The 27,001-nt window shown below is 42.0% G+C and overlaps 1 protein-coding gene across 7 annotated transcripts in view; it reads left to right on the top strand.

The window, feature by feature from the left end:
• The window catches only part of DMD (dystrophin), a 2,416,993-nt gene that overhangs the window by 917,074 nt on the left and 1,472,918 nt on the right, over positions 1–27,001 (top strand). The gene's annotated exons all lie outside the window — the stretch shown is intronic.

Below are 27,001 nucleotides of genomic sequence, written 5' to 3'. Positions count from 1 at the left end.
CACACGTGTGACCTGCCAGCTTGGAACTGTGACCCCAGTGAAGGATTCTTCCTCTGTCTGTCAGACGTACAAAAGTACTTCCCGGAGGAATGTCTCTAACTTGCAGAGGGTTAACAGAGAAGATGCAGGAAGGATCAATAATATTCTGTGGGGACTCCACAGTGTCCTCTGTCTCAAACGACCTAGACAAGGCATTGGCCCTCACATTCTTGTCGGCAGGTCGGTAGTGGAGTTCGAACTGGAACCGGGCAAAGAAAAGCGACCACCTGGCTTGACAAAGATTCAGCCGTTGAGCCGTCTGAAGATAGGTCAGGTTCTTGTGGTCCGCGAAGACCAGGCTAGGATGAGCTGCGCCTTCTAGTAGGTGTCTCCACTCCTGCAGGGCTAGCTTTACGGCCAGTAACTCCTGATCCCCAATCGAGTAGTTGCGCTCTGCGGGAGAAAACAGCTTAGAGTAGTAGCCACATACCACAGTCTTGCCTTTCGAACCTCTCTGGAACAAAAGTGCACCTGCACCAACAGAGGAAGCGTCCACCTCTAACGAAAACTGTAGGGATACATCAGAATGATGAAGAATAGAGGCTGACGTGGAGGCCTTTTTTAAGGTTTTGAATGCGGCTTCAGCTTCCGGAGTCCACACCTTGGCATTCATGCCATTTTTGGTGAGGGTAGAGATGGGAGCTGTCAATGAAGAGAAGTTGGGTATGAACAGCCAGTAGAAGTCGGCGAATCCCAGGAACTGTTGGTATGGCCCTTAATCCTTAGGGGCGTGGCCATTCCAGGACAGCCTTTATCTTCTTAGGGTCTATTTTGAGGCGCTGATCGGAGATGATATAGCCCAGGAAGGGTAGAGACTTTATTTCAAACACACATTTCTCCAGCTTGGCATAAAGTTGATTCTCCCTTAATTGAACCAAAACCTGGCGGACATTTCTCTGATGAGTTACAGGATCTGGGGAAAAAAATCAAAATATCATCGAGATATACCACAACACAGACATAGAGAAGATCACGAAAAATATAATTGACATTACACAGGCCGAAGGGCATGACCAGGTATTCGTAATGCCCATCACGTGTATTAAATGCAGTCTTCCACTCGTCACCCTGATGAATCCGGATTAGATTGTAGGCCCGCCATAGACTGGGTTTCAGGTAACGAGAGAGGGTATACTCTACCGCGAGGAGCGGAGGAGTGGAGGAATTAGGAATCAAGTCGATAGGACAACCATATGCTCGATGTGGTGGCAACGTCTTTGCTTCCTTCTTGTCGAAGACATCTGAGAACAGACAGTATCAAGGAGGCAACCCTGCCAATGACTGATGCGGAGGAGACTGAGGCGGATGGATATGCCCCAGGCAGCGGTTGAGACACTTGGGACCCCACTGGGGAACTTCTCCGGAGTTCCAATCCAGGACAGGGGCATGTAGACGGAGCCAAGGCAAACCCAGCAGCACGGGGTTGACGGCCTTGGGCAGGACAAACAAGAGATGAGCTCAGAGTGAAGGGCTCCCACTTGTAGACTCAATGGCTTGGTCACAGACAAAATTGAGTAAGGCAGCGGCAGTCCATATACCGAGGCAACGATCAACGGCCTTTCCAGCAGAACAGTGGGCAAATGAAGGAGATCAACAAGGTCTTGGCAGATGAAATTGGCTGCATAGCCAGAATCCAGGTAGGCAGACACCGGGTGGGACCTCTCGCCAGTGACGATGGTCACAGGAATAAACAGTTTGGAGGAGCGTTCTCTATTAAATGCTGTATCGCCCAGGGTTGTCTCTCCAACAAATCCTAGGCGTTGGGGTTTTTTGGCTTCTCGGGACGCAGACGCACGACATGGCCAGCGAGGCCGCAATATAGATAGAGTCCAGAGGTGCGCCTGCGCTGTTTCTCCTGAACTGACAGTTTAAGCCGATCCACCTGCATCGGGATCTCGGGTGGAGAAGTAGAAGAAGGCAAGAGGGGTTGCTGGAAGTTGGGCGCCGGTCTAGGAAGCCGTCTCTCTTGTCGAACTTCTTGAGATCTCTCTCTGAGCCTTATGTCCACTTGAGTAGCAAGTAGAATCAGGTTGTCCAAGGTAGATGGTAGATCCCGAGGAGCAAGTACGTCCTTGATCTCAGATGATAGGCCATGCCAGAAGGAAGCCACCAACGCCTCTTTGTTCCAGGACAGCTCTCCTGCCAGGGTCTGGAACTGGATGGTGTATTCGCCAGGTGTCCTCCTGGCGAAGGTTCAGCATATCAGTGGCTACCGAAGAGACTCGTCCAGGCTCCTCGAACACCGTACGGAATAACTGCAGGAACCCCTGGAAGTCTCGTGGTCTTGGGTCCCTGTCGTTCCCAGATTGGGTTCGCCCACGCCAGGGCCTTGCCAGCAAGTAATGAAATAATGAAGGCGATCCTGGCTCCATCTGAAGGAAATGCTCTGGCGTGCAGGGTGAAGTGGATTAGACACTGATTAAGAAATCCCCTGCACGTACTTCCGCCTCCATGGAAAGGAGGCGGCAATGGCAGCGAGAATCGAGGATCAAAACTGGAGGTGCCAGGTGGTGTAGCTGGAGGATCAATCGGAGGAGCTTGAACAGGAGCAGAGAAGGAAGCAGCTAGCGCCCCTAGCTGCTGTGCCATGGAGTCTACTGCCACAAGAAGTTGATCCTGTTGTGCTCGCAGATCCTACTGTTAAGCCTGCATGGCTTGGGAGGGTGACAGGCCCTTGAATTGACCAGCGGGGTCCATGGCCTGAGCGTACTGTCACGGCGCAGGGTGTGGACTCACTGGGCCGTTCCGCGTAGCGGGATAGCAGCTGGCCAAACAAGTACAGTACAAAGTCTATAGTCCAGAAAGGGTCCCTGAGGCAATGTAGACAGTGATTCAGGCTAAAGATGAGTCTCCAGTTGTAGACAGACACCCAGCGGGTGTGACACAATGGATGCAGCGGAAGACACAACTCAACTCAAACTCTGGATGGAACAGAGACACGGTTGCATGGGATACAGGGTACAGGCAGCAGGAAAGGGTAACACTGGGAACTGGAAAACACTAGGAGACCATTTGCAAGACAAACTTTAGGTACACAACAACGCTCAGGAAATGATCAAGAGGGCAGAGCCCTTTTTATAGTCCAGCAGCATTCTGGGCTAATTGCAGATTTCATGTAATTGTGTGCGCATTGGCCCTTTAAGGCCGTTCACGCGCAGGCATGCGCGCCCTGCGGGAGACAGTCTCTGAACCAGGAAGTGAGTGCCGGAGTCCCTTTGGAGGGAGATGCCGCCGAGAACGCACACGTCCTTGGTCGCGGCCGTCAGAGGGTAAGTCAGAACGACGGGCCATGGCCATAGACGTTACAGAGATGAGCTCAGAATGAAGGGCCCCCACTTGAAGCCTCAGCGGCTTGGTCACAGACAATATTGGGTCAGGCAGCGGCAGTCCATCTATCAAGGCAACGATCAACGGCTTCTCGAGAAGGGTAGTAGGCAAATTAAGAAGATCCAAAAGGTCTTTACGTATGAAATTAGCTTCGGAGCAAGAGTCCAGATAGGCAGAGACCAGATGAGGCCTCTCGCCTGTGACAATGGTCACAGGGATGAACAGCTTGGAGGAGAGTTCTCTATCAAATGCTGTGTCGCCCAGGGTTGTCTCTCCAACCAATACTAGTGCGCCTGCGCTGTTTCTCCTGGACCGATAGTTTGAGACGATCCACTTGCATCAGAACTTTGGGTGGAGCAGCAGATGAAGACAAGAGGGGTTGCTGGAAGTTGGGAGCCAACCTAGGAAGTTTTTTCTCATGACAAACCCCTTGGGATTTTTTTTGTCCACTCTTGCTAAGTCTTTCTGGTCTGATGAGGTTTGCTGTATCCTCTGAGCTAACCAAAAGTTTCCCCCTACTTCCTCACTCATGCTGTGCAAGAAACTGTAGCTGCATCACCCTCCTCACACATCTGGAGTTCAAGCAAGCAATTCCTGATTACTTAAAAATACCTTTTTTCTTTCTAAATAAACTGGTATTATACTCACCAACCACATTTTAATGGCCCTAATAATATGATGATTGACAGGTGACAGAAGGATGCCAATTCAATTTTACTGCTTAATTCAATGAGCTTCACTTGAACAATTCTAAAACTTTAAAGACTTTGTGCACTTTTGCAATCATATCGGACCTATGTATCTCCATGGTTACAGACTACAAAACTAGCCCATGTGTTGTCAGTTGTTGCAGTCATGTGTTACTCCACTCCCTCTGCCCTTCAATCTACTGTCTATGCCTTAGCAAGAAGATGAGGTAGAGGAAGTGTTGTAACACATAAAAGCAAGATCAGGCTACACACAATGTTTGTTATCTGTAACTATGTAGACACATAAGTCTGCATAAGAGCCCTATACACAAAATGGTGGAATCTTCAAAGTTGCATTATGTTGTATTTTGTATAGCCTTTAACCACTTAATGTAAAATGATGTACATGTACATCATTGATTGCCTTTACTCAATTCAAAATGACATGCATTTACATCATGGTGACTGCACGGACACAGTCACCTGGACTTCCACTTTAACAGCCGGGATCAGCGATAACTCTGATCCCGGCCATTTAATCTATTAGATGCTGCAGTCGTATATTGACCATGGCATTCAAGTTGTTTGACAGAGAAAAGAGGTACCCTCGAGTAATCGTACTGACCCATATTGATTCGTAATGAATAAAAGTAAAATGTTATTATTGCCACAGAGCGAACAGCAGAAAATGTAAATGTAAAAAAAAAAGGCAAAATTGATGTTACGTTATACGTATCCAAAATGGTGCCATTGAAAAACTTCAATTCATCCCGCAATTAACAAACACTCATATAGCTACGTCAACAGAAAAATAAAAAAACGTTATGGCTCTCAGAATGCAGCGAAGCAAAATCATAATAAAAACTCCTGTGGTCCTTAATGCCAAAGTAGGCCTAGATTTGAAGGGGTTAAGTTTATTCAATGGCTCTGAGCAAGGCTAGATGGCAACACAGGACGCAATGCATAAAATAATGTGTGAGATGTCCAGCAACCACTAAAAACAACTTCATTATGCAAGAGACCAGGTTAATTTTGACTACTAGGGTCCAGGGACATAGATAAGTATTTATTCTGCCTTATAAATGCAGAAAATATACTTTTTACTGTTATGAGAATTGTTGTAATTTTTCTTCTATTGAATTACTGTGCCTATGAATTTAGTCAGAGAAGGGTCTGTTATATAGCTGCTTCAAGGATTTTATTATGGTTGAGCTATAGTTTTCATTTTCTGATGCCAAAACTATAACCATGGGCAATTTGGAAGTATTATGAAATAGAAAAGTATGAATATGTGCAGAAAAATAGACTATTCATCATATGCAGACCACAGTAAATTACAGAATATCTCCATGAAGAAATATAACTTTATATAGCCTAGTGCGCCTCCTTCCAGATGTGTGTCATTATTACATATCTGCTATGCCAAATGATTTCATAATTCTATGAATAATCTTGAGGCAAAATGGTATATTAGGCAAAGGAAGTTACCCAACATACATAAGTCTTTTAAAAAAAATAACTCTTCACCTTAATGTTTTTTAGAAAAATCTTATTATTACAGTCTGACATGTAAAATGGATTACTTCTGTCAATCTGCTTCCCCCTTCTCTTCTTTGCCAATCAATCTGTTATGGCTGATAATCTTGTTACTAGGAATAACAGCCATACTCCTCTCACTGGGTTTCACACAGCACATCCCTGTCTCAGATTATTCTGGTATTCAGTTCAAAACTGATAATGCAATACATCTTAATCTCTTACACATGCATTAACAATGCTTTAAAAAAAAAAAAAACAATTTAAAGGGGTTGGCATGGAAAGAATTATTTTCTAAAAAGTGTCCCCCAGCCTTGGTTTGTCTTCCCTTTACCCCTTCCCACCGCAGCCCTTTTTCAGATTTTCATTTTCGTTTTTTCATCCCCAACTTCCAAAAGCCATAACGTCTTTATTTTTCTGTCGATATAGTCCTATGAGGGCCTGATTTTTGTGGGACGAGTTGTAGTTTTTCGTAGCACCATTTATTTTGCCATATAGTGTACTAGGAAACGGGAAAAAAATTATTTGTGGGATAGAAAATAAAAAAAAACAGCAATTCTTCCAAGCCTTTTTTTTCGCGCCGTTTCTACGGAATTCCCTGCAATTAAAAAAACGTGTTAACTTTATTTTGTGGGTCAATATGATTACGGCGATACCAAATATATATAGTTTTTCTATATTTTACTACTTTTACAAGTAAAAACCTAAGTGTAAAAACTAAAATTTATTTTGTATCGCCAAATTCCGAGAGCCATAACTTTTTTATTTTTCAGTCGATTAAATGGTATGAGGGCTTATTTTTTGTGGGATAAGCTGTAGTCTTTAATAATAGTATTTTGGTGTACAAGCGCCGTTTTGATCACTTTTTATTTCATTTTTTGTGGGAGATGAGGTGACCAAAAAATAGAGATTCTGGCATATACAATTTTTTCTTTTTTACTGTGCGGGTTAAATAATGATACATTGTAATAGTTCAGACTTTTACGGGCGATACCATTTATGTTTATTTATTTATTTTTTTACTATGCTCTGGGGGGAAAATGGTAAAAGGGTTTTTTTTTAAAAAAAACCTTTATTTAACTCCTTTTTACTTTTTTTGTTAGTCCCCCTAGGGGACTTCAACCAGCGATCGTTAGATCGCTTGCATGATATACTGCAATACTAATGTATTGCAGTATATCGTGATTCTGACAGGCAACTATTAAGCCCTGCCAGAGGCAGGGCTTAATAGGTGCACAAATATGGAGGACGTGGGGGCCTTCATTAGGCCCCCAGGCAGCCACAGAAATCATCGCCCCCCCCCCGCGATTGCATTGCAGGGGGCGCGATGAGCTGTTAGAGGGGTTTGCCCCCCTCTTTCTAACGATTTAAATGCTGCGGTCGCTATTGACCGCAACATTTAACGAGTTAAAGAAGCGGGATCGCGCTCGAGAGCGATGCCATCATTACTCTGAAGTGTCAGCTGTAACAAACAGCTGACACTGGCATCATATGGAGCGGTTTCACTCTGTGAGCCCGTTCCATACTTCCCCTACCCGACTTTGGCGTATGGATACGGGAAGGGGTTAAATCCCATACATGCCTTCTAACTGGTTTCTGTTTGATCTCAATCAAATTTCTGTCTTGTAACCCACCATACCCATGGTCCCTTGCTGCAGACAGCTTACATTTTCCCCCATTCCTCAACAGCATCTCAGCTATTTGAATACTGCCACGCCCCTCTATGTTACCCGGGTCCTTCCCTGCTCTAATTACAGTTACCCTGCTCCCTCCCTGCACACTGTCATAAAGACCCACTAATAATCATCATTCTTCTCTGAGTCTCCGTCTACCCCTGCTCTAGATATGGGCACGCATCTCCCTCCCCCACTCCCTTTCACAGCCTGATAGATGTAAGTTCGCCCACTCCACCTATGTGAGACATCTTGGTACACACAATCCAGTCTGCACGTCCTACTCACCTGCTGCTAGATCTGTGCCAAGAGATCCGGTAAATCAAAAACCAAATACTACTCCCCACAATGGTAATAAGGTATTTTTTACATCATTTACCATAAATGTATGTAAGTCTTTCTCTGTCTCCATACCTCCCAAATTTCAAGTATCGAAAAGAGGTATAACCGATGCGGCGTGCGTAGCACGGAACAGCAATTTTTTTTCCTTTTAAGTCATGCCTCTAACCCCACCCAATCCCCACCATACACATCCGGTTCAACCCACACATTATCATGCTCCTATAGTGCCACCCAACAGTAAAATGCCACCATAGAACCCCCACATAGTATAATGCCCCTACAGCTGCCCCTGTCACGGCTGTGGGTTATTTGGACCCACTAGGCCGCTCCGTCAAGCGGAGTAGCAACTGGCCAAACAATAGTCAATGATAGTCATTTAGCACAAGAGTACCTGAATAGAAGATTTGGCAGGCACTTGACTGGGCAGGCACTTGACTTGGCAGACACTTGGCGTGGCAGACACTTGGCGTGGCAGACACTTGGCACAGATGTCACTTGACACAGATTAAGAACTCGACTCTGACACTGGACTTCGCACTGAAACAAACACAATTACTGGATACGGGATACAGGATACAACCAGTAAGGGGCTAGTTAATGCAATAAAACTAAACATTATTCATAGCCAATCCGTTTAAGGTGGAAACCTTCTTTAAACTAATTTGATATCCTTTATTTGTTTTCCACTTCTCATAAAAAGTGCAAAATATATGGTTCCGTAAAGGAATTATAGGTATTGAGCCACATCACACTATCATCACCATAGTAGACTGTTGATAAATTACTATGGAAATTTCAGATAAAATTCTAGCATCCCGAATATCAAATTATCTAATATCCTCCCAAATTGTATGGACATTATCCAGGTTGTGTTTTTTTCACCTATTTTATTTAACGGTGATATGAGCATTTAAACTTTATGACCAAATAAAGTGACCATAACACCTACATGATCTGATATCTCATTCCAAATCCATGGGCGTTAGTAAGAAGTTGGGCCTTATTTGCAGCTATACAGCCTCCACTCTTCTGGGAAGGCTTTCCACAAGATTTTGGAGTGTGTCTGTCTGTGTCTGTCTGACTTTCAATCAGTGTTCCAGTTCATCCCAAAGGTATTCTATGGGGTTTAGGTCAGGGCTATGTGCAGACCATTCCAGTTCTCCCACACCAAATTCATCAAACCATGTCTTTATGGACCTCGCTTTGTGCACAGGCCACAACTATTCTGGAACAGGAAAGGGCCTTTCCCAAACTTTTGCCACAAAGTTGAAAGCATGTCTAAAATGTCTTAGGCCTGATTTACACGAGTGTGTGCGTTTTGTGCACGCAAAAAATGCGGCGTTTTGCATGCGCAAAAGGCACTTAACAGCTCCGTGTGTCATCAGTGTATGATGCGCGGCTGCGTGATTTTCGCGCAGCCGCCATCATTATGACACTATGTTTGAATGTTTGTAAACAGAAAAGCACGTGGTGCTTTTCTGTTTACATTCAGAGTTTGACAGCTGTTGCGCGAACCACGCAGTTCGCACGGAAGTGCTTCCGTGCGGCATGCATGGTTTTCACGCACCCATTGACTTCAATGGGTGCGTGATGCGCGAACAGCGCACAAAGAAAGGACATGTCGTGAGTTTTACGCAATGCACTCACGCACTGTCTGCACTGCCCCATAGCCTAATATAGGTGCGTACGACACGCGTGAAAAGCACGCGCGTATATTACGCTCGTGTAAATGATGCCTTATGCTGAGCATTACCTTTCACTGGAAATAAGGAGTCTAGCCCAAACCCTTAAAGACAGCCCAGGTCATTATCCCTCAACCAAATTTTACAGTAGACACTGTGCATTCCGGGCATCCACCCAACCTAGATTCATCCATGAACCAGTCAGATACAGAAGTATGATTTGAAAAAGTCCAGAGAACACATTTCCACTGCTCCAGATTCTAGTGGCGGCGTGCTTTCCAACACTCCAACTTGTGTAGCTCCTGACACACAGTTCTTGTGCTGTTGTCACTTCCAGAGGCAGTTGGAACTCTGTAGTTAGTGATGTAACAGAGGACGGGTGATTTTTGTGCACCACGTGCTTCACTACGTGGCGGCCCCACTCTATAATTGTGCGTGGTCAACCGCTTCTTGACTGTACTGCTGTTTCTCCTAGACACTTCCACTTCACATTAATAGCACTTCCAGTTGACCAGGGGCAGATCTAGCAAATCAGAAATTTCATAAAATAACAGTGTCACATTTAAAATCACTGAGTTTTTCAGTACAACTCATAACACTAGCAATATTTGTCTAAGGAGATTGGATGACTGTGTGCTAGATTTCATGTACCTTTTTGCAATGGATGTGGCTGAAACACCAGAACTCAATAATTAGGAGGGACGTCCGCATACTTTTGACCATATACAGTATATTAGTTATCACAAGTTCCACTTTATACAGTAATTCTCACATATATCCCATTTTGTCCAGTCTATTTCTTACTGTAGAGTCATGAAGAATGGCTTATTTCTGTTTTTTGTTTAATACCTTGATTAATTATCGCTACAATTTTGGCGTAATCTGGGAAAATCGAACAGTTTTGGAAAAATGTATCACTATTTAAAGTCTTCTCCATTTATAGATAATAGCTTTCACTATGGATTTTCAGGATCCTGGGGCTTTATTACCCTTCCCAGACCAAACTCTTTTACAATTTTTTTTAAATTACTTCTGGAATTTTCATTGATATAGCCACATTGATCTTGTTGAAACATTGCGGTAACCACTTTACCCTCAAATAAGGCTCAATATATAGTAAGGTTTAGCTTTCAGATAAATAGGAATGACTGGTAAAGACTTGAGGGAAGTGTGTCAGTGCGATAGGTGTAAGGTTATTTGATTCCTTAAACAAATGCAGTAGTAATTCATGTGTTATGTATGAACTTAGTTTGCCATTAATTCTGAAAATGTTTTTAAAAAAAACTGGTCACTGTAACAAATATGCACTAGCAAAGCACATTTACATTTTCACAGGTTTGTATTTCACCAAAATTTGTTTCGAGGCATTTTCCATTACAAACTATGCTTTCCACAACAGCCTCTTGAAGAGCTGTGGCTAGGCTTTTCTTCACCTGGGGTAAAGATTCAGTACGCTACCCTAATCCTGTATTTGAATAACCTGGCCAAGGCAAAATGGCATGTTGGCACCCCTTTCTGGAACACAGCACCTAGGGCACATTGGCCTCTTGTCACTACTAAATTTCAATAATTTGTAAACTATTGCTGATTGTAAAAGTAGCACTAGTAGAAATGGCATTTGTAAAAATAGCAGTAGTAGAAGTAGTAGTGGTAGTAGTTGTAGGTGGTGGTGGTGGTGGTAGTAGTATCTAAAGTATAGAGAGCAGTTAAAGCTAACTTCAGAACCTATACTTCAGAATGAACTCATTCTCAGCTAGACTTTTATTAAAGGAGCACTCCCACTAAATTTTATATTCTCTGGCCCATTAGAGAGGCATATTATGTAAATTGTGGTTATGGTAATCTTCTTACCGATAGCTGTATTTGTGTTATCCACTCCCTCCTGGTCCTCAGCTGTGTCATGTGACCAGCAATAGGACTACAATGGGCACAGGAAGTCAGTTTCTCTGTTCATTAGTATCACAGCCTCGATGTGAGTCTTATAGAAATGAATGGAGAAACTGACTTCCTGTCCACACATGAGACGCTGTGGCAGTTGGGGACTCCTATTGCTGGTCACATGACACAGATAAGGGCCAGAAGGGAGTGGATAACTCACAAATACAACCACCGGTTATAAAATTACCTTTATCACAATTTACATAATTTACATGTGCCTTTCCAACGGGTCAGAGAATGAAACATTTGTGGGAGTACTTCTTTAATATACGTTTGAGCACTGTATCTATGTGTTATATTTCAAACTTGTTTTCCGTATTTTGTTATCAGTGCTTAAGTATCATGATATGTGAAAATTCACATTCTAGGCCTTATTTTACATGTACAATAAAATCTAGTATCAAATACTGTTGAACTACATAAAATACAAACACAATTACTATTTATTTGAATGTGTCATTCATTACAATTTTACTGCCACTCTATTTTTAACATTTGCTATGCAGTAATTTGTGGAGAGATTTTATGTACTTCTGGGATTTAGGTAGATGTTACAGATGTTTAGAACAAGTCATTTTAAATGTTGCTATTAGGAGAGCTAAAGAATCAGACATTTGATTTTGCTCATCTCTAAAATATCAACTCACTTAAAGTGTTTTCAGATTTCCAGCTGAGCACATTTAAGCATAAAATTGACTCATACTTTTACAGTTATTAGTCATAGATCTGCCTTTCGACCTGCCCTAATCAAAATGAGACATATGGATACCAATCTGGGAGTCATAAAACAGTCCTGTCTACCATTCTAATGTAGAAATTGCCAATCGTCAACTCCATAAATAAAAAGAAAAAAGATCCATAAAAACTTCTGAGGTCTTCATGTACATATTAATTTTGGAAAATGCACAGCAATATCCAGATAAATTGAAATGTACTGTGTGAAGCGTACCTAAACTGTCTGACCATTATATGACTTATATATTACTTTTTTTTGTAGTTTTCCCCTCTGCAGGTTATATCACTAATTCTCCATTTGCTCTGAGCTAGTGTGTGTGTATGTGTGTGGGGGGGGGGGGACGGGACTAACTGCTATCATGTCTTCTATACACTGCACATATAGACGAGGGAAATCCTCCTCTCCTGTCACTATCTATCTCATATATAGAAGCGGTAGAAAGACCCAGTGGCGGATTAAGTAGGCCAGAGGCCTTGGGCTGTTCCGCAAACTTGGGCCCACCTTCACCATCGCTGCCATGTCTATAGTGAACACCACATTTTTCTGTGAGCATTGACAAATGGGTGTTCCGATTACCCTTGTCAAAGGGCTGTGTCCCCTACATACTGACAGTCTCCAACCATCGCTGCCAGTATCACACTGTGTAGGGACACTTCCTGTTGACAATGGGAATGGAACACACATTTGTCTTAGTCCTGGGTACACAAAGATATGTAGAATACAAGGATTTCCTACAACAGACATGTCAGGAGAGGGGACAGATCTCCTATAGATCCAGTGACTCACAAGTGATGTCTTCTCTGATGGGAGTCGTTTCCTTTTCTTCTCCATCTGACGCAGACTGTTATGACGACTTCGCCTAATGAAACATCTTTGCCCCTCACTTCTGAAGCCATTTCCAGCCTCTATAGAAACACCCAAATTTAGACACCCAGGCCCAGTACCATACATTAAAGGTGTTGTCCAGGCACAGACCGGTTTTTATACTGATGACCTACCGATGTGCCTGGACAACTCATTTTCCTCAGACTAATAAATTTGGACCCCAGACTAGATCATAGAACACATGCAGACACAGACCTTCTAAACTATTGCAGTCTCCAGACCAGACCCCCCTAAACAAATACAGAACCCAGAACAAGCACCCTAAATAAATACAGACCCCAGACCAGACCTCTAAATACAGACCCCAGACCTGACTCTACACTAATAATGACCCCAGAGCTGACTCCCTTAATACAGACCCCAGACCAGACCCCCTAAACTAATACAGACCCCTAAATAAAGACCCCTAAACTAATACAGACCCTAGAACAGGCCCCCCAAATACCAGACCCATAAACTAAAACAGATCACAGACCCCTAAATACTGACCCCCTAAATACAGACCCCAGACCTCAAACTAATACAGACCCCCTAAATACAGACCCCATACCTGACCCCCTACACTAAATAATAAAGACCCCAGACCAGACCCCCTAATATAATACAGACCCCTAAATACAGACTCCTAAATAAAGACCCCCAAATAAAGACCCCTAAACTAATACAGACAATAGAACAGGCTCCCTAAATAGACCCCATAAACTAATGCAGACCTCAGACGTCAAACTAATACAGTCCCCTAAATACAGATCCCTTAAACTAACACAGACCCCTAAATTTACAGACCCTAAATCCCGTAAACTGATAGACCTCAGACCCACTAAATACAGACCCCAGACCCCTTAAACTAATACAGACACCGCACTTCCTAAATACAGATCAGACCCCCTAAATACAGTCCCCAAACCAGACCCCCTAAATACAGTCCCCACACCAGACCCACTAAATACAGACCCCTTAAGCAAATCCATCCCCTTATACTTACATAGCAGCTCGCTTCGGTCTTCTCTGTGGAGTCTTGCTGCTGCTCATGGACCTGTGGTCATGTGACCAGCAGGTCTCTAAACAGTAGTAACAACTTCAGACATGAGGTCATGTGACCTTATGTCTAAAGGTCCTTTTGCAGGACATATACAATGCCGCTTTGTCGCATTTTTTTTGCGTTATTCGCCGCAAAATCGTGGCAAAAATGCAACAAAATTACATTGTACTTCGGGCAGACATGCCTCCCCCGGGAGCCTTGGGCCCCAGGCAACCGCCAAAAACTCCCTATGATGATCCACCATTGGAAAGACCGAGGACACCATACAGCAGTATTGAGCAGTGTATCTGTGAATCTAGCACTAGGGTAAGATATAACACTTACTAGGAATCTGCAGCAGCATCTGTTTCTCACTCTGCTTCTATTCCCTCCTCCCTGCCCTCTCCATAGACTTCTATGGAGAGGGCCGGAAAAAGCAGTAAATTCAGAGGGAGGGAACAGTTAGGAGGGAAGGGGAGAGGAAAGGAGTCTGATAAGTGGAGGAAGTAGCATTTTTCTTTAATAAGATATATTACAAAGTTTCTTATATTCACTTATACTATTGATTTATGCAAAGTTTGTTCAAAGTACAGTGCCTATTTAAAGCTAATAGCACAGAAAAATGGAAATGGACAGCACACATTTTAATAGTATGCGTGATTCACATCCTAACAGGGGTTTCTTCCAACTGACCCCAATACAATTTCCAAAAATGAAGCAAAAATACACAGCACTTACATCTTGATGCAAAAAAAGAGAGAAAGGCTGCTGAGCCAGAGCTTTGCACGACTGGATTAAAACGTATTATTTTGCATCAAGACCTAAGTGCTGTAAATTGTTAATGATATTTTTGAATATTTAAAGCTAATGTGAAATAAATTTAGAAAACCAGAAACGCGTCAGTAAATGAAGCCATGGGTATTTTACCTCCACTCTAATCCTGGAAAAGAGGAAGAATTGGGAAGAGCTGGGTAAAGGAAAAAAAAACAAAAAAACAGTGATGGGTACTCCTCTAAGTAAGTAGTTTCAACAATGTTAATAGGTAAATAGGTAAAGAGGTTTTACCTTTGATGATTGTGCTTGTAATAGGCACAACACTTTTGACGGTTTGTTGAGTCCAATCATAACAGTAGCCTTCTGTATTTCACTGACCTGTCATAGCAGGCAGTAATAAAAATAGCATCACAACAAGGAAAATATCGGGACAAAGGACTCCCACTGGACCAGGGGAGATCTTCAAGCAGCGTAGATTTTGGAATAAAATAACTGCATTTTAAGTTCGATTTACTCTCACCCTCATCAGGTTATGATGATGTGACAAATAGCAGTTGACCCTTGAAAATTGTGCAGTCATTTTGCTCCAATAAAATATGTTTTTCAAGCCAACCTGAGTTAAGATTACTTCCCTTTCAGTAGGTGCCCTCATCTCTTTATCTTTTCTTGTATGGATGCTTTCCCTCAACATGCATTATAGACACAGTACTGCATGGTCTTCAGGAATACCACCGAGTTTGCATAGGTTTAATTATTATATTGTCATTTCACCATTAAACTTACTATTATGCTTTGCCTAATATACAGATGTTGTCTACTAATAGTAAATTGTATTAAAGAGTCCTCTCCCTTACTCATATACACCCTGTTAAAATATTACTATTGAGTGGCCCCAGGAGTACCAGGAGGTTGGCAGACTATTTAGAACCTCGTTCATGCTAGTGGCTCTAAGATGGAGATGTTCATACGAAATTAATGTAAGAGACGTGAGGTCAGACATGGATATAAACATTCTCGAACTGCCAACTCAATCTTCTGAAGCTTCACTCTATGACAAATTTTAATTTCAACAATGCATACAGTATATGACAGAATGTTAGCACTATACATTATGAGATCACTTGTGCAACATCTTGTCTCATATCTGCCCATAAAATATATTTTCTACTAACATTTTATCATCAAAATTAGATTCTTACTCTAAAAAGTGAGCACTCGAGACTATGATGGACAGGAGCTACTTATAAAATATACACATAATATATATATTCTATGCAGTCACCAATTTTACATTTAGAACTCAAAATCGCTTCTGTACATGAATGAGCTTTCAAATAAATATTACGCCATAGCTCCATTACTACATATTAATGTAATTTTTCTAATGGCTCTGAAAAACACAATTTTTGTGCTGTAAGAAGAGACAGAAGCACATAAAAGTAGCTCAACTTAATAGTTGCTTGTGGCTTCCCACGCACTTCTCCTGGTGGCTAGAAATAATATCAGTATGCGTTTTCTTGCAGCATTCGCTTGCTTTGGAGAATGTTAATGCAATATGCTTACATTCTTGGTAAAACATTAAATATATGTAATTTCTGTATATTTAAGCAACAATTTGGGAGCATTACTTCACAATAATAGATACTTCTGAACGTAATTCTGAAAACTTGTAATGCACATTTCCAGTTATTCTTTATTTACAAAATAACAGTATTTCCTCTGAATGAACCATGCTTTTAGTATAAATGTGATTTTGAATACATGTCTCATTCTTATGCGTAACTATAGAATATGAATACAAGCTTATTGGTGTTTTAACACAGTATAATTGAATTCAGTGGATTTTTTTATTTATTTACATATTTGTATAATAAAATAAAAATTGATTGCTCGCACAAAACAACCTAAAAAATATTTCCTAAGTCTGGCGCATTTTACACCAGTCTAAGTGAAGGAGTTAGTTGGAGTGATTTGTGCCAAATTTATTAAAAGGCGCATTTTGGACTGTCTAATAGTCATAAAATCAAATCCAAGTTTGCTATGAGCAGGTATAAATATGTGACAGAATTTGTGCCATTTTCTGTCTTTCTTCATAATAAATTGGCTAAAACTCTATCTCCATGACCACAAATTACCACCACATAGTGTCTGAATAATACCACCATATTCTTAGTGAATAATACCTCCACCCCAAGACCACATATCATAACCACATAGTGACTGAATAATACCGATATACTGTTACTGTATAATACCTCCATCCCAAGACCACGTATCATCACCACATAGTGCCTGAATAATACCACCATACTGTTACTGAATAATACCTCCAGCCCAAGACCACGTATCATCACCACATAGTGACTGAATAATACCGCTATAATGTTACTGAATAATACCTCCACATCATGATCACATATTACCACAACATAGTGACTGAATAATATCACCATACTGTTACTGAATAATACCTTCACACCAGTACCACATATTAATACCAAATAGTGACTGAAAAACACCACTATACCGATACTGAATAATACCTCACCACTATGATGACATATTACCACCGAGAAGTGACTGAAAAATACCGCCACACAATGGCCACATATTATCACTACATATTGACGAAATAAAGCCATCATACTGTTGTTGTATAATACCACAACACAAGAACACATATTACTACTACTGAGTGACTGAATAATATCACCTTATTGTTTCTGAGTAATATAGCCACACCATGACCATATATTACCAAGACATAGTGACTGAACAATAGCACCATACTTTTACTGAATCTAACCACTATACTATTACCCATATACATTAACTACATAGTGGAAGATACAGTCCTACACAAGCACTTCACAGACCATTTAAGTTAATACCATAAAGTCAAACCAATGACTCACATGTTGGCTATGCTGAATTTGAAACACAGATATTTTTGACACCGCTTTACAAAATATCACTATCCATTGTGACTCAGACGATAATAGTGCCCCAAAATAGTAAGTCTGGGTTCACACAACCTATTTTCAGGCGTAAACTAGGTGTATTATGCCTCGATTTACGCCTGAAAATATGGCTCCAATACGTCGGCAAACATCTGCCCATTCATTTGAATGAGTTTGCTGACGTACTGTGCCCGACGACCTGTAATTTACGCGTCGTCGTTTGACAGCTGTCAAACGACGACACGTAAAATGACTGCCTCGTCAAAGTGCAGGACACTTCTTTGGACGTAATTTGAGCCGTTTTTCATTGAATTCAATGAAGAACAGCTCAAAATTACGCCCGTCAATGACGCCTCGCAAAATGCGAGGAGGAGCAATTACGTCTGAAATGACGGAGCTGTTTTCTCCTGAAAACAGCTCCGTAAAGTCAGACGTAATGGTCGATATCGTGTGCACATACCCTAATAGTGTCGTATTTAGGTCCAAAACAGTAATAGTTTCCCCCACACAGTAGTACTGACCCCCTTCGTGCCTCACAAAATAGTATTTATTTTATTAGTCCCCATATAGTAGTTAGACCCTCCATATAGTAGTTAGAACCTCCATAGAGTAGTTTCTCCCCCTTAAAGTATTTGGGTGTCCCCATATAGTGGTTAGATGTTAGTCCCCCTTAAAGTATTTGGGTGTCCCTATATAGTGGTTAGATGTCCGCATATAGTACTTAGGTGCCAACAAAAAGTAGTTAGGTGCCACCATATAATAATTAGGCCCCAAGGAAGTAGTTAGGTGTCCCATAAGGTGGTTAGGCCTTCCATATGGTGTTTAGGTGCCCCATATAGTGGTCAGGGCCCCTCATATAATGTTTGGCCGCTTCCTTAAAGTAGTTAGTCTCCCCTCATTAATCATTCAATATTCCCCTTTGCCCTAATGGAAATAAGCAATAAACTCACCTAAAAATGTTCCCATAGCGAACTGCTGGATCTTCTGCCCTGAGCAAGCAATGCCCCTTCCCCTCTGGTTACAGTTGCACCATGTGGTGTGTGGCGAGCCGGGCAGCCTGGGACACCTCTAATAGTGTGCCCCCCGCCCCGTAGCAGCTGTAGTTCCGCCACTGGTAGCAAGGTAAATTTTAGAGGGTTCACTGCTTGGTAGGGTAATGTTTAATATTTCAGACTTGCAAAGATTAATCTTAAAATTCGACAGTTTGGCAACAGCAAGGTGAGACATGGAAGACCTACACTCCGGTTAGTGACCAAATATAACAGGTCATTAGCAAATGCTGTTGCTCTGAGCTCTTTATCACCAATTTAACCAAAAAAGAAATTCCAGAGCAGCGCGATATGAGAAAAAAAGAGGATGGGTGTAAGCTATGATAAAGGCTATATCCTATTGAATACTATACAAAAAATAGGCAGCACTCCTGGATATCAAGGTGAAGAACCAGTGGTGGTGAACTTTAATCCATAAGCTTTTTTCTAACATTTTAAACCCCATTGTCTCATGGTCTTGTCTCACACTTTGGAGTTAAGCTTCCGCCACCATAATGAATAGATCTGGCAAGAGTAGACAAGCTTATCTGGTGCCATTGGAGATTTCAAATGCCAGGGAAAGTGTTCTATTAATTTAGATTCTAGCATAAGGTTGAGCGTACAAGTAGAATATACAGTAGCTTCCACAAAGTTAGAGTGAAGAACAAACTTTAAAAGTCTGATTTTCATAAAGGCCTAGTCGATTCTATCAAAGTCCTTCTAGACATCTACGAGAAAGACAAATAGTTTCTCAGTTTTGTGAGCCAAATGTATGGAAGAAAGAAGCCTAGTGGAATATTTTTTTCCCACCCCGCCTTTTGCAAAGAGTGCTTGTTCTTTTTATGAAGATAGAAAGTATAGCATTTAGGGTATGTGCACACCGCTTATTTTCGTCTGTTTTTCAGGCCGTAGATGGCAGAAAAGCGACAGAAAAATCAGAAGTGGAACGCCTCTAAACATCTGCCAATTGATTTCAATGGGAAAAACGGCTTCTGTTCCGACGGACCATTTTGAAAAACGGCCACGTAAAAAGACGCACGCGGAAAAGAAGTGCATGTCATTTTTTGAGCCGTTTTTGGAGACATTTTTTATTTTCTCTATAGAAAAACAGCTCCAAAAACGGCCGTAAAAAATGCAGCGAAAAACGCGAGTTGGCTTAAAAAAATGGCTGAAAATCAGGAGCTGTTTTCCCTTGAAAACAGCTCCGTATTTTCAGTCGTTTTTTAGTAAGTGTGTGAACATACCCTTAGTCTAAATGCCAGTATTTTAGGCCAGATTTTCAAATTGAGATTCATCATCGAGATGGGTCCAATCACAGCCTGCAGTGGTCGCATGAGATGAAACTTCATCCCAGGGCTGCAGAGCCTCTTACGCTGATGTCAGGAAGTTGGAGGGATGTGTCGCCATGGTAAGTATCCTTCTTTTTTTCTTTGCAGTTTTCCGCAGCGGACATTCTGGACGGAAACCTGCAACACAATTTGGTGTCGTTTTTTTGGGCCGAAATTCCTTGCGCCACACAGGGTGGATATGCTGCGTGGTTTTACGCAGTGTATCCGCCTTGTGTGAACATTCCCTAATGGCGTGTCCTGTCTGAGGATGACATGCCGTAATTACTCTCCAGGTACAGACCACTGCACAAAGGTAGCAATTTAACAGTGACCAATGTGAGTGGAATGTAGGTGGGATTGTAAATTGCCTAATCAGAAAAAGAGCAGCCAAAACCACCTGTGAAGGTTAGATGTCGAGTAAAATGTAACATAATGCTTTTCAGGTAATGACATATATAATATAGCCAAGAACCTAGTACTTAAAGAGGCTCTGTCACCAGATTATAAGTGCCCTATCTCCTACATAATCTGATCGGCGCTGTAATGATAACAGCAGTGGTTTTTATTTTGAAAAACGATCATTTTTTTAGCAAGTTATGAGCAATTTTAGATTTAGTTTCTTAATGCCCAACTGGGCGTGTTTTTATTTTTGACCAAGTGGGTGTTGTAAAGAAGTGTATGAGGCTGACCAATCAGTGACCAATCAGTGACATACACTTCTCATTGTTCCAGGCCAGCTTCTTTCACTGCACAATCTCACTGTGCTGTGGATCATGCTGGGCTGGAACAATGAGAAGTGTAGGACACTGATTAGTCACTGATTGGTCAGCCTCATACACTTCTTTACAACACCCACTTGGTCAAAAGTAAAAACACGCCCAGTTGGGCATTAAGAAACTAAATCTAAAATTGCTCATAACTTGCTAAAAAATGATCGTTTTTCAAAATAAAAACCACTGCTGTTATCTACATTCCAGCGCCGATCAGATTATTTAGGAGATAGGGCACTTATAATCTGGTGACAGAGCCTCTTTAACATAAGTGAGGTAACTTGAGCTGAAGAAATTTCTCCTTCCAGAAAATAATGTTGATAAGTAACACTCATGAGAATCAGAATATGTGGAAGAAAAGAGATGGTAAACAATTAAGAATATAGCAGAGGCAAATCCTAGCAGGGAAATGTCACACCAACGCAAAGAAAGTAAGCACAGCATGGTGAAACAATTACCCAGCTAAAATATACCTAAGTGTTACGATGCTTTATTGACAACAGACAGGATACAGGAACGGATAAGCATATTTCAGGATAAAGCAATGTAATTTATTACCTTGCGTAGTGGATACTTGGACTGCAATCAGTTAGCAACTAGAAGCAGCAGCGACAACAACACAAAGACAGAGATGCAGAAACAGGTAATGGGGTAACCGGACCGTCCATAAACAAATAGAAGGGCCAAAAAGCACAGACGTGGCAAACACCAGAGTGGCAGAGATGAAGCTGATCTCAGATGGAACCAGGAGCAAACCTTGGAAGGAATTGGATGGAACCAGGAGACACCCAGTGCAGCGACCAGGCAAAGGCCCTGGACTTGTAACCAGGAGATGCCAGGAACAGAGTCCAGGAGTAACCAGTCAGTACCAGGCGATATCAAGAAAAGCATCCAGGAGCAGGTGGTGTCAACCGGTCTTGGCACAAGCAGGTATGGCTCACATGTAGCAGGACTGGCGCACAGAAACAACTGCAGGACTGGGGCGCACAGAAACAACTGCAGGACTGGAGCATGACCGCAGCAGCAGAGCAGAAGAACAAACACAGTAACCAGGGTCAATACCAGGAGCACAAGTACCAGGAATAGGGAACAGGATCAGACTAGGAACTTGGAGTCTAGAGGCAGAATCCACAATCAGGAACAATACTATGAACAATATACAGTCCCAAAGCAAAGGCTAATGGATCAGACAGGGTTTAAATAGAAGAGCCATCAGCAGCATCCAATGGAACAGCAAGAAGTTGCAAAGCACAAGTGTCCAGTACAGGAGGAGTTAATGCCTGCTTAGCTCCTGCAGGATGTGGTTATGTAATGCACCTGAATATAACTGAGGCAAAACAGGTAATGTAGCAGGCTGACTTTGAAGTGAACACTTAATCCCACCAAGGTAAAAAAACAATGCTGCAAGCAGAGAAGAGGTAAGCAAGGACACATTTTATAACACTAAGCCAATGTCTCTCAATGCAAGAAAAAAAAAGACACAATTCATTGAGCATTAACGTCAAGTGACATTATAGCCGCCAGTCAACAATCCCTCAGGTTGCCGAAGGATGATACTTTGCTGAAGTCTTCTCGACTTTTGGAGACTTCTGCTTTTGATTAAATCCTCCATGGTTTGACCTTGGGTAATAGAGGAAAAGCATCTGTGGGTGGTAGAGGCATCCAAGATGGGATGACAAACAGGGCTAAGTCCATGAAAGTTCAAATCTTTATCAAGATCCTCCGGTGTGGGAATAGTGATCCATCGCCCATTTTTGGGGACTGCTAGCCAAAAGGGAAAAAGCCAGGAGTACTGAAGGTTCTGTGCTTTTAATACCTCCAGAAGTGGCTTCATTTGGCACCTTTTTGCTATGGTTGAAAGTGCAATGTCTTGAACAAATAGAAGATGTACACCGTCTCTTGTTGCAGCCAGGATTTCGGCTATGTCTACATAGGACAATGAGCCGCAGATAACATCCCTCGGTAGATCGTCTTGTTTAGGCTTAGGGCGCAGCTCTTTGTATGCAATTAACAATAACCTTGAAGGCTTGGTCTTGGCCTAGTAGATCAATAAAAAGTTCTTGGGCTACTTTAGGGAGCGATGCAGCTGTGAACTTATCAGAAGGATCCAAATGTCGCGTCTCGTGCATCCTGTTTTCTAGATCCCCTAGCAGGGTCGACAATTGCTGAGGAGTTCAGCCTGCTGAGAATTTTGCACGGTGAGAGCTTCTAAAAATTATACCATGTCAGTACAAGCGTTCTCAGATTCTTCCACCTGTTGACAGATTTGCCTCATCTCTGTCTTAATGTCAGTATGTTCACACATTACAGGTCTCATTGCTGGCATAAGTGTCTTTCGGAGGAATGACTTCCATATCTGGGCTAAGGTTGTATCACTTTGCTCACCATCAATCACGCTGTCTAAGTCTGAGTCCTCCGTTCCCTCTGTAGCCGCGCCATCTTTGATATTTAGCTGTGAGAGGGAGTGTACCGCTTTTTGAGGTAAGCTTGTAGATCTAACTGGTTATCACTGGATATTGGAATACCAGAGAGGTTACTACCCTTGTCTCTGTTCGGTTCAACCATTTTCAGGTGTTTATGAGGTTAGTGAAGGTAGTTTTTCTGCTCCGGTGTAGAGGAGTTGCAGGCCATCAGTCCATGGTCAGCCTCCGTATTCCAAAGTTGGAAAATGTGTAATGACCGACATAAAAAATTTAATAGGATCAGACTTAGGATAATTATAGGAAGAGAACAGGTGGTCAGAATTTTTAATCAATGATCATTGTTTTTGAGATATTTCCTACACTACAGTAATACAGCTTCAACCTGTGAGCACATTAATTATCAAGGAGTATATAAAAGTACTACCTCTGTAAAATTCAGCAGGTCAAGATTTTAATATCTCCCATAAGGAAAGATTTCACCATTTGGCTCACTGAAAAGACCTTAACAATTTTTCTCTTTCTTACATTCTTTTTTAATTGTTGCTAATGGAACACATTTATATACCCAGTCGAGTCACATTAATATGACCACCTCCTAATTTTGACGTCAGCAGCGCGTAGCCCATGAAGGAAGGGATGTGTCGTGGGTTGGTAGGGAAATAAGATGTGCAATAGGCTGTCTGAACACATATCATTTGTTGTTGCCATGAGTAAAAGGGGCGATTTATCAGAGTTGCAAAAAGGGATGATTATTGTTTTTTCGGGCCAAGGGTGGCAGTATTTCTCAAACAGCACAGTTTGTGAAGAGAAGGCTTGAGAAAGTGTGTCTATGTCTCCGTCTCCCTCCCACACTTTTTATGAGCAATAAAATATATGGAAAAACATCAGATTTGGGTGCGGCTCCGCTTCTTCTCTTATTATTGTTATATTGATTAACTTTCTTTGCTGAGACAGCACTTCCCTTGACATAAACTATGTCAGTGTGCATGCAGCCTGGGCAGTGATCTGCCAAATGCCCAGGGGACTACTGATTGCAGCAGTGCCGACTCACATTTCTTTTCAATTGCTTCTGTGGTGAAAGTGTATCAGGAGTGAACAAATGGTACCATTGGGAATAACCGAAGTGGACACTGCGGAGCACCACGTGCCATTGATGTGAGAGGTAAACATCGGGTACGAAGGTGCGCGAGGGCCAAACGACATGCTACAATGTAGCAGCTTACTGTGAAAAGCAACCAGGAGGCTACCAGACTTGTGTCTAAAACAACAGTATAGCAAATCCTACTGTGTATGGGGCTGTGAAGCAGACGGATGTTCACTGCTCCTATGCTAACAAAGGTGCATCAGAAAAAAAAGGCTTCAATTTGCACGGCAGTATTGGAATTGGACCATCGATGAGTCACGTTTTCTGCTTCATTGAACGTATGGACGTTGGTGTGTTAGGCCCTGCAACCATTGCTGGAAGAACGCAAGCTGGTGGTGGCAGCGTTATGGTCTGGAGAATTTTATCATGGCATTCTCTGGGCCCACTCATCCATGTGGAAGGCACTCTGAACCGATTTGGGTATGAATCCATTGTTGCCGTTCACATCCACCCATTCATGCTGTTTGCCTTCCCTCGGGCAGATGGAATCTTCCGGAAAGACAATGTGACATGTCACACAGCTAGAAATGTCCAACAGTGGTTGGAAGAGCACGACCAAGACTTCCAAGTACTTCCCTGGCCCCCTAATTGGCCAGACTTGAATCCAATTGAGCATCTGTGGTACCACCTCGATCGTCTTGTTCGCTTTATGAATCCTCCCCCACACACGCTCCAGCAAATGTGGGATGCTCTGCAGTCAGCATGACTCCAGATACCTTAGACATCCTACCAGCACCTTATTGAGTCACTCCCAGCCCGTCTAGCTGCTGTTCGTGCTGCACACGGCGGTTACTCTGGATATTAGCTGGTGGTCATAATAATGTGACTCGACTGTGTATATTCATAATTGGATGCCAATTATTATGCATTTGTGAGTTAAAATAACAAAACAAAAGCTCCTAAAATAAACCGTTAGCATGTTATTGACATTTAAAAGTTTGAACTAATGTCAAGTTCCTCATTTACATACACATTTAATTAACTAACACATAATCTAGCAATATCTGAAGTTTGTGATCCTCAAAATGTGTTGTATATTGCATTCATGTCTAGAATTACCATAGTTGGCTGGGTGGTCTTAAATGTCCAGCTTTGCAATGCCCTGTTTTGACCTCAACCATGTGGTTAACATAAATCTATTCATCCTTCATAATCCATCAAAATAATTAATCATATAGCAATTTTAAAAGCAAATATAATGTGTCACTTTGAGAACTTTATATCATTTACTGTGTTTTTGAGCAACCCAAGCTAGCAGATAGCTATTAGAAAGGAACCATCAATAATGATAATGTATATAACCATAATTACATAATAACATAGCGAAGAAAAGGATGCCCGAAACTCAACCTTTCAGACCTTCACACGCAGATTCACAAACAGAAGACAAGCACATAGCAGTCGACCTATGGCCGTATCGCATCCTCCAGACGCTTTCACACGACCTGCTGGGATAAAGAGTACTGACGCTTCAATACTCCGCCATACGTAAGCACTAACAAATGTACAACTTACTACTTACAAACATATACAAATATCCATATTCAAAACAAGATATAAAGAGTATAAACAAATATAAATACCATGAAAAGGAATTGCTTAAGAATTTTTTTTTAAATGTTTTTTTTATATTGGTAAAACAATACATCCGCTATTTAAGCAGTTTCGTGAACATATGTACTCACTAGGCACAGGGAAGGGCTCTCCGAAATTGATTATATGAGGGTGGTACATGGGGGTGACCCCAAATGTATGCTGTTTGCAGGATTGCAACATGTATTCACTGTAGCAGAGGGAAGTGACAGACATGTCAAATTGCTGAGATGTGAAGCCAATTGGATCATTAGAACGGAGGCGCTAGGACCCTTGGGTCTAAACCAGGGGTCTCAAACTCTGCTGGGTAAGTGGGCCACATATAGAAAAAATGGGAAGTTGACGGGCCACATTACTTTCAAATTTCATACAATACAAAATTGTTGTTAATCAATTAGTTATTTGATCTACTATAACGCTATATTACTATAATAATAATAATACTACATTACTATAATAATACCACTAAGTTTAAAATTTGAGATATTTCTCTACGTTCTTATTTCAACAATCCAGTTTTCCAGTTTAAGTGTCGCTAAATGCAGTCCGGCGGCTCAGTTAGCAGTGTTTGACAGACACACATGTCAAGATTTGGGCAGCCCCTTTTTAGATAGTGCCACAGTGCCCTCTGTGAACAGAGCCAAGGGTGCTTATCCCTGATACAGTAAGACAATTGCAGGCCTGCTTCTTGCACGCTGCCCACATGGGCAGCTTCCGTTCATACCCACCAACATTCACATGACTCTTGCGCACTACGGGGAGGCTCCTGCCTGTTACCCGCAACTCGTTTCAGGACCGAAGAATATAACCCAACAATAGTGCATCACTTCTACAATCAGCTCTCCACAGCAGTTCTCCATAGCAGCTCTACACAGCATCTCACCCAAGCAGCTATCCACAGCAGCTCCACACAGCAACTCACCAAAGCAGCTATCCACAGCAGTTCTATCTCTCTGACACAGTCAGGTTCTCCATTTACACCCAAACGCTGGCTTGGCAGGAACACTGCTGTTTTATAGAATAAGGGTCACACCCAGCGTGCAATACATCATGACACAAAGTAATTTAGTCTGCCAGAGAGCCAACCATCATACCACCTGTACAAAGAAACAG

The sequence above is a fragment of the Rhinoderma darwinii genome, chromosome 2 (assembly GCF_050947455.1).
Source record: "Rhinoderma darwinii isolate aRhiDar2 chromosome 2, aRhiDar2.hap1, whole genome shotgun sequence".
Taxonomy (NCBI): domain Eukaryota; kingdom Metazoa; phylum Chordata; class Amphibia; order Anura; family Rhinodermatidae; genus Rhinoderma; species Rhinoderma darwinii.
The sequence above is the reverse complement of the archived record's forward strand: the minus strand, read 5'-3'. Positions and strand labels throughout refer to the sequence as shown.